At 39.6% G+C, this 6,000-nt stretch overlaps 1 protein-coding gene across 1 annotated transcript in view; it reads right to left on the bottom strand.

Annotated features, from left to right (window-relative positions):
* LOC124255131 (polypeptide N-acetylgalactosaminyltransferase 5-like) overlaps nucleotides 1-6,000 on the bottom strand; it is a 392,350-nt gene that overhangs the window by 227,433 nt on the left and 158,917 nt on the right. The gene's annotated exons all lie outside the window — the stretch shown is intronic.

Genomic DNA, 6,000 nt, shown 5'->3' with positions numbered 1-6,000 from the left:
CTCAGACACATTATACTGACTCCGAGCCGACCAGTCCTTGTTGTACCCATTAATGCCGAGCGCCAGGCAGGGACCAACAAGTACCATATTTTAACATCTTTTGGTATGACGCGGTCGGGGATCGAACCCTGCGACCTTCCGCTCTCCAGGCGGACGCTCTAACCACTACACCACGGAGGCGGTCCCTTCATTTAGGGCTAAAGCATTGCAGAAAGGGCTGGTCAAAGGTAAGATAATGTGTTTCAGGGACAGACTTACCACTGCCCTGTACAGAAATGTCGGGAATACAATTACAACTCTGTTTTACAGTGATTGATTGAGTTTTTCAAGCCACTTTTAGCAATATTCCAGTACTATCACAGCTCAAGAAATGAGCTTCACACTTTGTACCCATGTGGGGAAGTGAACCCAGATCTTCAGCATGATGAGCCAATGTTTTAACCACTAGGCTACCCCTGTTCTGCAATGAACTACACTGCCATGTAATGATAGCCAACAGATAAAAGACAGACACCAATGCCAGCAGCTCACTAGGCACCTCAACAGTCCAGGGCACCATTCCCATAACATGATCATCGTACAAAAGTCGTAAGTCTATGTTACGATCACCTTAACACTATGATTGCTCTGTGGGACAAATGCCTGGCAACTAGGAAGTCTATGTTACGATCACCTTAACACTACGATGACTTTGAGGAACAAATGCCTCGCAATTAGTAAGCCTATGTTACGATCACCTTAACAGTACGATCGCTTTGAGGAACAAATGCCTCGCAATTAGTAAGCCTATGTTACGATCACCTTAATACTACGATTGCTTTGAGGAACAAATGCCTCGCAACTCAAAAACTTAATTAAACACATCACAGATACTTGCCTTCCATGTAATCGACAGATGTGAAGAAACTGTCGAACTATTTCAATCTACCATTCAAATTCTCCTGAGATGACATTTTTGGATTAACTCTAGGCCTTTCTTCCCCATGTCCAATTAAAAGACAATATTGACAGAAAAGCTTTCAAGAGCAAGTGGCCAAGGGGCCACCCTTGTCATATCATTGACACCGAAAGCAGAAACACCACAAAAACATCCTGTGGCAATTCATTACATCTTCCAGACAAAAACGTCTGCTACTTGATAGTGGTGTCATCGAAAACTCATCTTACCAGCTTCAAAACTGAGCCACTTGATGCCAAAATTTGAGCCAAAAATCAATCTTTTCCTGAAGAAAATCCAATTTCACCATTCCATGATGCTAATTATTTGCGTTTTTCGATGTCGAGTAATAAGCCAGAGGCTCTGGCAGGTCCGTCACTTGGCGTGATGTGATTAGCAGGATTTGATCTGAATTAATCTTGTTTTATTCAGCCAACACCCTCTTCTTGCCTCTATGATCTTGAGCCAGCAGAAACCTGACATTAGTAAAGCTACCTTGATTTAAGCATGGAAATGACCAAAAAAATGTCAGAGAAATCGCACACCACACTGCCAAGTGAAGTGATCTGCCTGTGAGGATTAAGAGTAATAAAAATGTTTTACTGATCAAATTAGGAAAAGACATTTTTGCAGTAGAACACTTTGATGTTGCAGGCTTAACACTGAATGTTAAAATCCCTCAACAAGTATAATGGTAGAGTTATGTATCTGTTAAAAGTACATTTGACCTGAACATATAAATTAAACACAGCACAGATGATCTATAGATCTTTGTGAGTTTCTTATCTCAAAGATCAGATTCAGTTGAAGAGGTTGATCAAACAAAATGGGTAAAAAATACAGTTTTTTCTTCATGATGATGATGTTGGTGATGGGGTAAGAACTGACGGCTATCCCGTATCTAGAATATGCAAGAACTGATGGTTATTCCACCTCTAGGATATGCAAGAACTGATGGTTATCCAATATTTAGAATATGCAAGAACTGATGGTTATTCCACCTCTAGGATATGCAAGAACTGATGGTTATCCAATATTTAGAATATGCAAGAACTGATGGTTATTCCACCTCTAGAATATACAAGAAATGATGTTTTTTTCCATATCTAGAATATGCAAGAACTGATATGGTTATCCCATATATATAATATCCAGAATTGAAGGTTATCCCATATCTTGAATATGCAAGAACTGATGGTTATTCTACCTCTAGGATATGCAAGAACTGATGGTTATCCCACATCTAGAATATGCAAGAACTGACGGCTGTCCAATATCAAGAATATGCAAGAACTGATGGTTATCCAATATCTAGAATATGCAAGAACTGATGGTGATCCTATATATATATATATATTATTCAAGAACTGATGGTTATCCTATATCTAGCATATGCAATAATCGATGGTTATTCCACCTCTAGAATATGCAAGAAATGATGGTTTTCCCATATATATAATATTCAAGAATTGATGGTTATCCCATATCTAGCATAAGCAAGAACTGATGGTTATCCCATATCTAAGAGTTATTCAAAATGATATGATGTCACGATGAACTGATTTACTGTTCTGGGTTAATTATAACCTGTGTGAATAACATGGAAATCTCCACTGGCACCAAAATACCCTTAGACTCACCTTAAAACTTGTCTTACAGCATCAGGATGGAAATGGATGTGAAAGTCTTCAATTTCAAGAACCTTCAACACATTCTCCTGTCAAGAGTTTCAAAACCTTCTTAAGTCCCTGGAAACCAATCTTCATGTCACCAAACGGTCCTACAATTTCAATAACACTGCACCTAGCAACTTCGGATCCGATCGATAATGTTGAACAAAATTAAAAATACTTCCCCTTAGTTGTATTCAAATTGAATGTTTCTGTTGAATACAAGAAGAGAGGTTTCTGTCAGATGGGGCTGATGCAGAGGCTAGTTTGATCAAACTGACCCTAACTGCTGCTCTACAGGTACACCTGAATAACTTCTGTAGAAAAATATTCTCTTCTGCATACAAATAAAAATGGGAGTCAAATAAAAGCAATAAAACCCTTTCCATAGCCAGAAGAAATTTCTGTTAAAAGCAAAGTCGATCGAGTGACTCTGACTGTATCATGATCATGTAATGACATAGTGGTGCCCAGTGTTCACTAAAGGTTGAATGTATCCAACAGACATTCATCACAAACACATGCAAAGTCAAGTCAATTTTCTCCTGAAAAAGAATGGAAACAAAAGTCTAAATAGGGAATTTAGCCATCATTTTTGTCACTGCTGCATCTAATCTGAAAATGTTCTCCACATGTCAACCACTAAAGGTTGAATGTATCCAGCTCTACAACAGGCATTCATCACAAACACATGCAAAGCCAAGTCAATTTTCACCTAAAAAGGATTGGAAACGTAAGTCTAATTAGGGAATTTGGCCATCATTTTTGTCACTGATGCATCTATTCTGGCCATGTTGTCCGCATGTCAACCACAGGTTTTAGTGAGTGGTCTACCCAGGTAGGGAACTGAACCTGGGTCTTTGGCGTGACAAGCTAACGGTTTAACCACTAGGCCATCCCAATGCCCCATAAAAGGTTTAAAGTCGTTACGGACGCGATTGAACATTGTAACCCTGATCAGTCAGTCATACTATGTCAAGTCAGCTTACTATTTTGAAACAAGCAGATCTTGGGCATTTCATATTATTGGGCATTTCATATTATCATAAAACCAAGGTTCGACTTCCCACATGGGTACAATGTGTGAAGCCAATTTTGGTTTTGCATGATAGAAGGCAACCTAACACAGTTGGGAGCTGTGACTGGCGGCCATGACAGTATAGAGAGCTCTGTAAACGGGGATTGTTAAGAGGAGTTTGGAGTTTGGTGCTATCAAACCAAGAATAGCAAATCAGGTTGAATCTTGGATTTCAAAAGACATATTCTGCAGAGAATATTGTTCATTGTTTGTTTAATGCCATATTCCAAATCAAATGAGTGAGTGAGTCTGACCAACCTTCGGACAAGTATTGGTTGCTAAAGCGCCATTTTACCCTGGTTCTTCATAGGCACTACAAGCATTGGCTGCTGAAGACCAATTCTACCCTGAATCTTCACAAAGACAGAACAAATAACAATATGAAACTTAGATTGTTCTGTATCCTAAACTATCCTGAATCTTCACAAGGAAGTGAAAAACAAGATGTGTATTAAACCAAGATAGTGTATCCTAAACTCGCAACACTGTTGACACTGCAGGGGCTCCACACACCAAAGCCTCCTATAATGGTGACAATGTCCAACCATTCAAGCGACAGTAATACCAGCTACCATGTCTGGATACCTGAGGTGAGAGTAGACCCTTAAGCATGTAGTGTACATTAACAGGATTGTTATATATTTACACACCGCCATTAAGGTCTGGTTACCGAATTAGGAAACAGCAAGGGAGAGATTATTACACCGTCAGCTTTAGCATCTGGTGGAGGATACTTCCTTAAGCCCACAAGAGGTCTGTGATCTTTTATTACCGAATCGCTGACAATGGAGTCGGAGTTGTAAAGTTTTAGTGTCGACACATTGATGTCACGATGGCATCAATTCTGAGTGGATCGTCTTTTATCACATGTGATTGTGTTGGTCATAATGTCATCATGACGATTCGGTAGGGTCATCATGTTTTACCATGCATCAAGGCATCATAAATTTACATACTGCTCAACACTCAACAGGGACATTCTGATCATTCAGATGAGTGATAAATTTTACTGGATGGTTGGAGGTGTTGGCATGTTAATAGGAGCCAATTGGGCATGGAACAGATGTATGCAAGCTTCATTGTATGTGATAATAAATTTAGTGCGTGAGTTTAGTTTTATGCCACATTTAACAATATTTCAGTAATATCACAGTAGGGGATACCAGAAATGGCTTCACACATTGTACCCTAGTCTGTCTCACAGTCCCTGAACCACATTATTTACCCTACTGCCAAGCCCTCTCTGCAGTGCTAAAGCCCTAAATAAAGCAAGTCTAGATTTCCTCAGGTTCAGGAATCTCTGGTCTCCCTAGGGCTCCTTTTCAATATAAATGGGCTTGTTTGTTACTATCAAAATTATATATATTCAGAGACTAAGCCTTGGTCTAATTGTACCCATGTGGGGAATCAAACCTGGGTCGTGGGCGTGATGAGCAAATGCTTTAACCACAATGCTACCCCCACGTACCACCCCAAATATTAATAAAAGCAAAGGTGTGTGTGGGTATGCAAAGTTTAAGGAGATTTCCACAAAATCACAACCCATGAAGATCAGTGTTAGAATTGGTCTTCCACAGCTAGTGCTTGTCATAAACTGTGTCTAACGGAATCGGATGGCCAGGCTTGCTGACTTGGCCGATGCTTATCATCAATGCTCGTGGTGTTAATCATTGGATTGTCTGGTCCAGACCTGATTTCTTACATGCTGGAAAATATAGAGCTTGATAATTGCTGAGGGTGGTGTAACAAACAAACAAACAAACAAACAAACAAACAAACAAACAAACAAACAAAACAAAATGTCATAACAGGCAATACAAAGTTTAAATGGTGTTGACACACTGAATAGGAGCAAGCTAAACTTCGTTGGAATTTCAGCTTTCAGTTCCCTCCCAATAACAAAGTGAATCATGAGGTCACTAAAATATTTGACTCTGGACTATACCACTCAACGACTGATAGGGATACATATCTGGCTCACAGTAGCAGCCCACTTTTGAGTAATTATTGATGTATGGCTATCTGACTTTGTTTCATGATTCTCAGATGTCAGTAAGTTGCTCAGGCCCTCAGCCACTGGTTTGCCAGATACATATCGCATGTCTCAAACCTATAATTCTGCATTCCAAATCCCAAACCTCAAATCCTGCATCCCAAACAGAATGTTGATTTTTACTACCAAAAAAAAGGCAGATGTTCAACTAAATAATCCTCTGAAAATACACCCTTGACATCATGAAGTCCCCGGTGCCACTTCTATCAAGAACATCTCAGACAAGAATCCCTTTCATCCCCACTAATCCGGTAATCCGAAC

This window comes from Haliotis rubra, unplaced genomic scaffold (genome assembly GCF_003918875.1).
Source record: "Haliotis rubra isolate DU_JTF1 unplaced genomic scaffold, ASM391887v1 Scf594, whole genome shotgun sequence".
Lineage (NCBI taxonomy): Eukaryota > Metazoa > Mollusca > Gastropoda > Lepetellida > Haliotidae > Haliotis > Haliotis rubra.
The sequence above is the reverse complement of the archived record's forward strand: the minus strand, read 5'-3'. Positions and strand labels throughout refer to the sequence as shown.